The sequence below is a fragment of the Oryzias latipes genome, chromosome 8, assembly GCF_053564925.1.
Source record: "Oryzias latipes strain Hd-rR chromosome 8, Olatipes_Hd-rR_3.1".
Lineage (NCBI taxonomy): Eukaryota > Metazoa > Chordata > Actinopteri > Beloniformes > Adrianichthyidae > Oryzias > Oryzias latipes.
Window position 1 is genome coordinate 15,637,025 of NC_136244.1, and position 11,058 is coordinate 15,648,082.

Genomic DNA, 11,058 nt, shown 5'->3' on the forward strand with positions numbered 1-11,058 from the left:
TAATTAGTTCCATAATTACCATCTCCAAACAAATTGCCTTTCAAAAGTTAATTTTTCAGTTAATGCAAAAACAAGCAGACAATTAAGCTGTGTTGCAAAAAGTAGATCCATCAGATAGAGCTGCCGTTAACAAATCCACTCAAATTGATCACTCAGAGATCAATGACATCGTATTATTGAATATATGAACCTGATCGGCCCCAATTTTATGAAAAAAAACAGTAATTCTTTCTTTTGAAGTAATTTAAGAGGTAACCTTGTTTTCAGAATTGATTGCTTTTTTGTTGTTGTCTTTTTTACGTGTGTGTCTGTGTGTTTAAATGAAACATGAGTGGATAATCATAGGCCAGGAATTCCTCCGGCAGACCGACCGACAGGCAGGTTGGTATGCTTGACAGAGGAATGCGGAACCTGGAACGCCAAAACAATGTTCAGCGATAAAAAGGAGGGGGAAAAATGACGAAGGACACCGAGAAGGTCCAGGAGGACAGGAGTGCAAGGCGGAGTGAGAGAAAGGAGTGGCCAGGGAGTGAAAGAGAAAGAAAAAAAAGAAGGGAAAAGTCAAGTGGGGAGGTTTTTGCTATCACCCTGGAATGAAAATATTCCCAACCTTCCCAGTGGAATTCTAAATGTGTCAAAGTAATGGGAGAGCAGGAGTCCAGATGAGCCACAGCTGGAATGAGGAACCAAGAGACAACCAACAAATAAACATGCCAACTCTTATTTCTCACCTTTCCTCTTCTTCGGATCCCATCCATTTCGAAGGGCTTTTAATTTCATGCAAAGCTCTGACACATTACAGTCAGAGATCTAATGATCTTCCTACCTAGTTCAGAAAACAGTGCTGAAGAACAGGGGGGTTTGGGGCTGAGCTCCCTTAGTGTGAAACACTGGGAGAGGATGCCTCGGCTTCACTGCATTGTAAACAGGTTTGGAAAAAAATAAGCATCATACAATACCTAAATTCCCAGGAGCAGCACTGGAAGATTGATGGCAACAGCAGCAGCAGCTTCTTATCTGTGAGCTGCGCCTGGGTACACGTGCCTCAGCCTCTAGATGAACGCGCAGTAGATGCTGCTACCGGGATGCTGGAAACGTGGGAGATGAGCAGAGCTGCTGGTAATTATTTATTTGGGAGTTTCATGGTTTTTTCATCCTTTTCTTCCAGAAAGAAAAGAAAATATGCAAATCACCTGAGGCAAACATAAACACTGCTGTGAGGATGTCACAAAGTATGTCGATTCATGTGTTCTGGGATTTTTCTTTATGGATTCTGGAAAGATTTGGCAACACAAGAGACAAGGGCAATGTTAGAGAGGTGAGTGGGTCGCAGCTTCAGCCCTGTCTATTCATAGACCCTGCCGATAACAGGTCGACTTGTCTGGGAAAGCAGCAGGCATGGCAGAGCAGGGGGAGGGGGAAGGTGGAAGGTGACAGAGCAGAGACAAAGGGAAGCTGCAGGATAAAAAAAAATTCACCTGTGGAAAGAGAACAGAGCTGAGGAGAAGACGGGAATGTTTTTCGGGATCAATCAAAAGACTGAGGATAAAAAAGGGATACGGCAAAAAAGATAGAAAAAGAAAGTCTTTCCACCCACATGCACCTGCTATGGTGGCACATGACACCTCACAATGTGGCTATCACTGTCAGGGATAAAGGAAAAAAAAAAGGAATTTCCCCCTGAAAGGCTTGAATAAAATGAGGAGGAGGAATTCTAAAGAATCTGACATATGCATGTTGGGCGTAAGTCAAGTCAGAGCTGCGCGGAGACGATTTTCAGGTGTAAATAAACCTAAAATAAGCAGTACAGTGATGCCGAAAGCAGGAAATAAAATTCAACTGCTGGGACTGAAAACAACCCATTAACAAAGTCTGGTTTTTCAGAGCACAGGTTACTGTGTCAAATGTCAGCTTCGGCCTGCACAAACCTCACACATGCTCAAAAAAACAGTTTTGAACCCATAAACTAGGTTAAAAATGATTGCCATCTGAGATCATCAATGTCTTCTGTTCCTTATTTTTGTTTGGCACATTTGCAAACTTAAATAGCATCTTCTGAAGTCTTGATCATTTTCAATCAAGCCCCTTTTGCCCACAAAATCCACGATGGAAAAACTAACCTTCTTTACATTTGTGGAAACCAGTTGCAATTGAAGCTGTAATAACTTTAAGAAAATCTTTAGAGGATGAATCCTGCAACTTTCAGCTGTATCTATGCAGAAAGCTACAGCATTTTATGAAACAGCGGTAAACAACAAGAGACAAAAAAAAGCCCATCGGACTGAGAAGATCCAGGAAAAGACAGATCTGCTGAGCCGTTCATTCAAGTACAGATGGACCACACAGGAGTCTTAGGCTGTTACTTCCTGCATGAATGTGGCAGTTCGAATCTGTGCAGGCTTTGAGACCAAAACCAGAGCTGTCGAAAACTCCCAGACCTGCGCTGTGTGGTCTTTTCTACTGCAGACATCAAGTTTCAGGATGTCTAACAGATGATTAGAGATTTATGCTCATCAGGTGTCAAATAAAGAACAGTTTAAACCAGCTTTTGAATGAAAAGGTATTTAGGTAAACAGTGAAATATTCAATTTAAGCAGCACTATTTTTCACTTGAAGTCCCACTTCAATCATCTTTTTATCTATTGTAAAAGCATTCCCAGTGGTCTTTGTATTATGATGATGCAGCTTTGAAACAAAATCCAAAAAAACAGTGTTGTTTTCTAGGACATAGTTTCTGCAGAGCGGCAGTAGTTCATTAAAAATTGTCCTCTGAGTTATGGGTGCACTCATTTCCCATCATCCATCTGTTTACACGCTCCCCTGCTAGCGTACAACCTCAAGCTAACATTACCGGTGCAACAAAAATGGCGAGCCATGTTACAACTATCCAGCCGTACAGTTTTGAGCCAGATGCCAGCTTGGACGAGGAAGATGGAGACGTACATGGATGTAGTTATCTGCAAGTGGATGCATCAGAATGGTGTGGAGCAGGGAGCTTGTGACTTGCTGTGGTAGCTCACGTCACCACTACAAGGTTTTTCAAACTGCATTTTTTCATCTGCTTCTGATTCACAAGGATTTGAATAAAGAAAAACTCAGAAACAACATTTTAAGATTAATTTTCTTTATATCTGTTCTTCATAATGAGAAAAAATCACCAAGACATCTCTCAGACATCATCTGGTTTTAGATTTAAAAAAATGTAATGGACACAATAAGTGCATTGACTTGACTCCTAATGCAAACAATTAAACACATTCACAATAAAATTGCAGTTTGTCTAACACTTTACAAGAAATCTGGGAGCTGCAGAAGAGTTTGACCTTGCTGAAACAAATCCCTCCATTTTCTGTTGATGGCTTCTGCTTTTTGCCATATCACAGGGCCAACACCAAAAAGCTCTGCCAACTTTGTCAAGGTCTTGTGCCAACGGAAATAGCCACCTCTAATTTCACCGGACTGGCTACATTCCTCGCCTAACACAAAGCTGTTGCTGTTCGCCATATTAAGGCGATCTTGCAACAGATACCAGCTCCATATTGAAAGCAACTCTAATCCCTCTTTTCATGTTGGCCCATTTGGTTCTCATCCAATTGTGCGAGAATTGACGACTGAATTCCCTCGGGGCATGCGAGCTCTCATTTTTTCTGGCTTTAATAAGAACAGTGATAATGCATTTTATAAATAACACATGTTTTAGTGCAATGAAGTCTCGCGGGGGTAATAGGAGAAATGAGCTGTGTGGTAATTAAGAGCAGGTAAAAACAAAGACGGAAAATCTGGAGATGTGGATGAGAAATAGCGTTTAGAAGTGCTGTTATCATTTGTAACTGTTTAGTCTTTTGGTGGTGAGGAAGTGGCAAGAAGCACCATAAAACCCCCTTTAGGTGTCTGCTCTGGAGCACTAGAATGGATCATCAACCAGAAATAGCTTCAGTCCATCATTATGCTCACATCTCTCTAATTTGTAACCATCATTTTTCTTTCCTTTCTCTTCCTCTCCCCACTATCTCTCCATGTGAGCCTGCCCCGACCCACATGTCTGTTCCATGTCTGAGGTCCTGCCAGATTCCTGCAAAGAGGAGGAATGCAGGAGAGGGCCTCGCCGAAGCCCAATTAACATTTCGACAGTGCCGTACTCGCACCTATGCAGGGTGCTTAATGATGGCATATTCATGAAAAGCAAATGTTTGCACAGAAAAGCTGTCTCCCAGCGACCGCCAAAAGGACGGAGACGATAATTGAAAGGGAGCTGTAGAGGCTTTTCTAAAAAAAGGCGAGCTGAGATAAATGGAGGGCTGGGCTTTAAAGCGACTGGCGGCAAGAGGATGCCCTGTGAGGAGCGTGCAGTGATGGGAGAAAGCCCACTCTGTTGGTAACAATGAAAGGAAGACGCCGAAGAGGGTGAAAATATCCTGGAATGAAGGGAAGGCCATAGGTAGGATTGTTTACACACAAAGATGATTGACAGAACAAAAAAATGGAGAAACATTTTATAAAAATCAAAGACGGAGGCAGAGAAGAACTGTTGATAAATGGATGGGTTTTCCAAAATGAGCAGACTGCATACCATCCCTCATTTCCCCAAAGAACATGCTTCCCTGCTGCACCCAGCTGGGAGTGCACACACAAACGTACACAGACCCACATCGAGACTGGCTGTCTAGTTGGGGGCGGGGTACAATTTGATTCAGGGAAAAGGATAGTGATGGAGAGGGGAGGAGAGGACGAAGAGAAAAACCAAGAATGAGGGAGGCGCTGCAAGGATGGAGAGAAAGAAAAAAGAGGAAAGAATCCACATTTCTGATGGAGCGCTTCCACCTGCCCATCTGACTCAGCATACCTCTCCTTACACACACATGCACAAAACACACAAAACACACCTCCTGCTTCCTTATCCTCCGTTATCTTGTCTATCACTCACTCTAACATTTCAACAAAATCCCCCTCGGAGAAGTAACTCAGCAGTCAATAATGTTCTACACATGCACTCACCCACACACACGCATATCCCATCCCCCCCTCCAACCACACACACACACATGCACACAGACACACACAGATGCACACACATGCGGTCCTAAACGAGACAGCTGGAGCTAGCAAACCAGAGCCAGCTTTCTTCAGATGGATTTGAGATGTGGGCTTTACCGTATCATCTGCCAGTGCGCTGCTGGGAATGAGACGTCGCCTTCATAGCCGCATACTGCCATATAAGGCAATTATCTCTCTTTTGACCCCCTCTATCCTATCTTTTCAAACGGGAGGAGGGGGGTGTTGTGGTTTCAATTATGTGCATCAAAGAACAAATTAGGCACCTGGCAATTTCAATATTTCCTCTTTATTTGGTCATCATTTTGGTGGGATGTGGTTTTGATGAGCAGATAATGTGGCGTCAAGCATCTCCTGGACTTATAGATCGAGACTTCGCTGATACCAAGTAAAAAGAAAAAACCTGCGGCGCTTGCAGAAAAATGAGTAACCAAAGCAGGAGTTCTATTTTTTGTTTTAATCTTACCTAAAGCAAACAGCGCATGCTGCATGCTCATCCCCTTCTGCCAGCCACACAGAGGTTCTGCGGCCAGTGCTGATCGATCAGCCAGCAGCAGCTTTGAGGGCACATTGAGACTTTACTCCCATTGACTACTTCACAATCAATAGTGGCTGATTACTGACTGGAGAAACTAGCTGCGGTTTCTGCTGTGACACACACATCAGCCGCACTACACAGCACAAATGAAACCAGCAGCTGCCCTGATGCTCCATTTGTTTGCCTCATGCTGAACAAGTTACTGGACACAGTCTCCATAATGAAAGTTGGAAGACTGCAGCTAGGGTCATCCCTCTAGAAGTTGCAGCATAAGCATACTCTTAAAAATGTTTATGCAAAAATGGTCAAAAATTCCACCTTTAATTAATGGATCTCAGCTCAATTAACCTGTTAATGCATATTTGATCACCACCCTCAAGTCGTTAATGGAAAAATCTGCTCTTCATCCTGCAGAAGAGTTAGCTCAACCATCCCCTTTCTTTCCTTGTATGGTGCTGCCGAGCAGCTCCAAGGGGACTCAGGGCTGCTCTGCACCTCTCAGGCAGCTCAGCGTCGGCGCAACTCTAATCCACTGAGCTGCCGGGGAAAGAGTGCTGACTGTGCCCTTTTCCACCGACGATCCCCTAATCCAGCAGGCTGCAAGTCTGGAAGAATAATCCAGGATTAGGAACTTCTCCCCGCGGAGAGGGCCACGGGGTCCCTTCATGAGGGGCCTCCTGTCGCAGTCAGCTGTGCCTGAGGCACCGACCCCTTAATGTCATAGAACAAAACAGTCAATCCAGAATCAGCCAAACAGTGTCTGATTAGGAGTGCATTGCTTCAAAAGTCGACTTGTCACCCCGAGGGGAGCCGCAGCGCTTATTGGAGATGAATAATGGTTAAGAGGGTTAATGGTGGATGGGTCTGGCGATGCAAGTGCTTTTCATTTGAGGTGACAAAGATTTGGAATCAAGACTGGAAAGGTTGTAATAATAAGACATGTACTGTACGTTTGGCTAATTCCCATCACACGCACATGCAAACCCATCTATTTGAAAGCTTGATAATGAACTGCAATAAGGGACAGACTGAAGAAATTCAAAGACTCTAGAAGGACAGATGCTATAATATATTTTTTTTTAAAAAGGTATAGGTCTTTAAGTATCTTTGTTGGATTCAAACAAATTACATCAAGCATGGATGCAACTCAATTGAAATCAATTTCTCTAGTGGAAGTGGAACCCAATGCAATTTGTTGGTCTATTAAAGATTGATGCAGAGCTGGTGGTGAGGCCAGAGTGAGGCCACAGAAAACACTAGAGTGGTTCCTGATCAGTGCCTTGCAGGCTCTGCAGTCTGAACAGGCCGGTCCTCCCTCAGCACACAATCACCAGTTTATTTACCTGCATGGCTGCTCAACAGAGACTGCAACTTGCGTCAGAGCTCATATCCCACGGCCCCAGTGAAGCACAGCAGGGACAGCAGGGAGGTTTAATGCACTCCTGTGGATGCATGGCAACACGGCTAATGGTTGTCAGGATGAGTCATGGCTCCAAACTTTGTATATTAAAATACATTCACCATTGAGGCTGGACACTGATGCTTACTAGGCCAATTTTGTGAACCACAGGATAAGTCAGACTCCCTTTTCAAATTTGCCTGATCATGGCATGTCAAATGTCAAAATTTGAAGAAAAAAAAACCTACAACTTAAAAACATTAGAGGGGTTAATGAGCTAAAATGAGGGACTTGTTTGGGACATAAAATAAAACAAATCATCCTTAGGGAAAAACTGAAAGGATTGCTAGTCTTGTTTTCATTAAAGGGACACTAGCATAGCTGTCTTAGTGTTTAATTTCCTCTTTTGTCCTGCCCCCCTCCAAAGCATTGCAAACACACTCCATGAGGGGAGCTCAGTGTGGGAGGAGAAACAAAACATGTACCCAAAACAAAACCATGTTTCACAAGCACAGACCTTTGCTCTACTGTGGCGAGCCAGAATGGTCAAAAATTGTGAGGAAATCCACCTTTTGAAATGTTATTTCAGACTGTGTTTTATCTAACCCCTCCTGACCCCTCCGGCTTGCCGTACTCACCTTTGGTATTGTGGCACACAACTGCAACCTGTTCTGAGTTCCAGCAAGCAGAATTCACTAAAATCCACAGAAAGTCAGAGCACGCCACACCGCCACCCTCAATCCTCCCTCCCCCCTTGTAGCTATTTTCAGAGATGCCTCATTTTCATTTCAATCTTCTGGATGATGCAGTGCACGGGTGCCACAAGCTGACTCCTTCGCCTGAATGACAATAATAGTAGAATAGAGTGTGGACGAGACATGCTTGAAAGCTTGTCTATAGTAATAACAAGGCCAAAGCAATCTATTTTGCATTCACAGAAGAAAATAAATTTCTCTCTCTGTGCATCCTTGTGCCTGAATAGGGAGAGGACAGCGGAGGATAAACATGAATCAATGCTGTGTCCTTCATCATACCTGATAAACTGTAGAGACAGCTGCTAAGGACGGGTTTTGTGCACAACAGGAAACCCCTTCAGCTCTGTACTTTTCATTGCACCGCGGAGAATAAAGATGAAGAATGACATTAAAAAGATGAGCTCCTTCGCAGCACAACCTGAATGTGTTGTATAAGTGAAAATAAATGCAAAGAGATCATAAAGATCAAAAATAGTTAAATTATTTAGGTATTATTTTAATTATTTTACAGTATTCTTAAATTCAAAGATGAAAAAAAGATATTTGTGCACACTCTGACTTTTGTGCAAGACCTGTTGTGAATTTTTACTAGGACATTCATCACCAATGATAATTAGCGTTTTGGTGAAAGACACATTCGACACACATGGCTGCAGAGCTAATGAAACCCTCAAACAGGAAAGAGCAGGTTTATATGCACATCTGTTTTGAGAAATGTTTTAAAGTATGATTTAAGTTGACACATATCTTTATTTCTGGTAGAGATTTTTTTGCAAATGTTCTTGTCTGTTTCAAAAATTTGTTTATTATTTTTCTTTGCCCACAACTGTTTTTTAAATCTTTTTTGTCCAAAATGATTTTAAACTATTTTTTGTACAAGATTGAGCAAACGCATCCTTCAATTGATTGTTTTTGAAGCGTGAACAGAAACAGATCAGTCCTGGCATTTATTTCAACTTTGATGCCTTATTTTAGTTCAAGTTTATTGAATTCTTATTTGTCTTATATGTATTTTTATTGATTTTTGTAATTGATGTTGTTCTTGATCTGCCTTTAAATTTTCTTGTATAACTCTTTTTCTTGTAAAGCCCTCTTGGCGTTGTAAAATGTTATAGAAATAAAGTTTCATTCATTCAAATTAAAAAAATATTTATTGTGCAAAAATCTTTTTAGTTATTTCTCTCTTTTTTAAATGTCAGGTCAGGACTAAACACCATGAAGCCTAACAGAGTCCACTTCCTCCTGTAGTGACGGCACACTTGCAGCAACATTTCGTTGTGAATGGAGGCTCTCTGTTAGCAGACACCCTATGGATCTGCTTGCTGACTGTAACCCTGAAAGGCCCATTAACACCTTCAGAGGGTGAAGCCCTGCCCCCTCTATAAACAGCCCAGTCGGGGGTCCAGCCTAATAGGCTAAGCTCATTCCCAGCCTGGCCTGCTCCAGGTGTGGAAGCCGAGCCCTGTAATTGATAATTAGAGGGTAATAACACAACATTGGGTGCTGGCGTCGCTATACGGCCCCACACTGTCACCCAGTCAGTTGCAGGGAAACCGGAGACCGGAGGAGGAGGAGGGGGGAGGAGCAGGTTGTATTTCAACAATGGGACTGTTTGATGGATGGAAGAGTGGCTGAGAAGCAGATGAAAACACAGGCAGGGTTTTAGTGTATATGCAAAAGGGGACGGAGCCGGGATATTTGAGTAGTACTCCGTACTCCAAGTGTTTTGCGTAAGTCACTGATAGTGGGTGCTGCTGATACAGAAGGTAAGCAATGAAAGGTTGTGACACCCTAAACGCAACAGGCTTGGCATATCACTTCATGCGCACCCATTCACTTACTTTACTGTTAAACCACAGATCTTATCAATCACGATAATGCAAAAAAAGAAAGAAATGCACCAACCCAATAGTGTGTTAGAGAAATGCCTCCATCTTTGAGACTGCTGCAACCAGCAGCGATTATGGCTTTTGTTGAGGATTGAAAAAATGGACACAAAAGAGGCAAAAAAAATGTAATGAGAAGTGGCATTTTATTCATTTATATATGTATTCTGATATTCTCTTTACCTTGTTTTCTGTAATAGAAATACATTAGCCCTGAGAGAAGCTATCAATCAGGGGCTAATGGGTCGTAATTGCAGGCAGGCAGGCGGGCCTCTCACATCAGAAGCAGCAGGTTTCTGGATGGCACTGCAATTACACCTTCTGTGCACACTTGACCACAGTGAATTAGGACTGCTGGTGATCTCTGTGAACTCCATCTCTGTGAGCAGTAGGAATGCCGTTAAGACCGTGAGGAACGGGAAGGAAAATATCCTCAGGGTTTGTGTCGTAAAAGTGCTGGACTACTTTCTTTAGTTTTCAAGAAACACTGAGGTGGGGGGGGGTTCTCACTCTGTACAGCTGCCAGTGACAGTTGATCACTGCCATCACATGCTCTGACAAACAGCCACAACAAACAGCCCAGCCTGATAAGGCTGAACTCGAGCGTTTGGGGTTAAACTCTGGGAAAAACACCTTCTGCCCCTGCAGACTTTCTCATGAGAGACGGTGTATTTCTAGTTAGAAAACTGGAATGCACATGCACCTCTGAGGCAAAGTTCACACCTCTTCTCTTTCATCTTTACAGAGGAAGGAAGCTGAAAAGAAAGAAGGAAATGAAGAGGAGCGTATATTTTTTTTTAAATCCTTCCACTGAAATGTTCCTACAGTTTGATTGTCAGGATTCAGGATGGAACAAGGATTTTCTCCTTGCTGGTGCTTGCAAACACCTGTGACAATTCTTCTCTTGTTTTGCAGATAATCTACTTCTCAAAATCTGCAAATACAAAGGATACAAGAATAATCTGTTCTCGATTTAATCTTATGCTGCTTTTTTGGCTATTGACCTCCTCCTGAGATGACACTGTTTTGCAAATTTATCGTCTTTGGAAGAATAAAAGTGCAGAATTCTTGAAAACTATTCATTTAAATGTTCTAGTTTACAGAAAACAACAATAAAATACACAAATCTGTTAACTGAATCATCCTATAATTGGCCTTTTGTTTCTTTTTAAATCTGCAAAATATGCAAAATAATCTTTCTGCAGACCTGCTGCAGACCTGAGCAGCAAGCTGATTGTCAGGAAACAAGCCAAGAGCAAGAGAGCTATGAGCTGAAAGGATTATAAAGCTCCTTCAAGAGGTGTTTTTTTCCTACACATTAGGTGGTGAAACCAATGAGCCAAAACAGGAGGCTGTGTTTGTGAACAAACTGTAACGAACTGCTAAAGAAAAAAACCCATTTTCCCACAGAGGACAAGAAGGGAACAC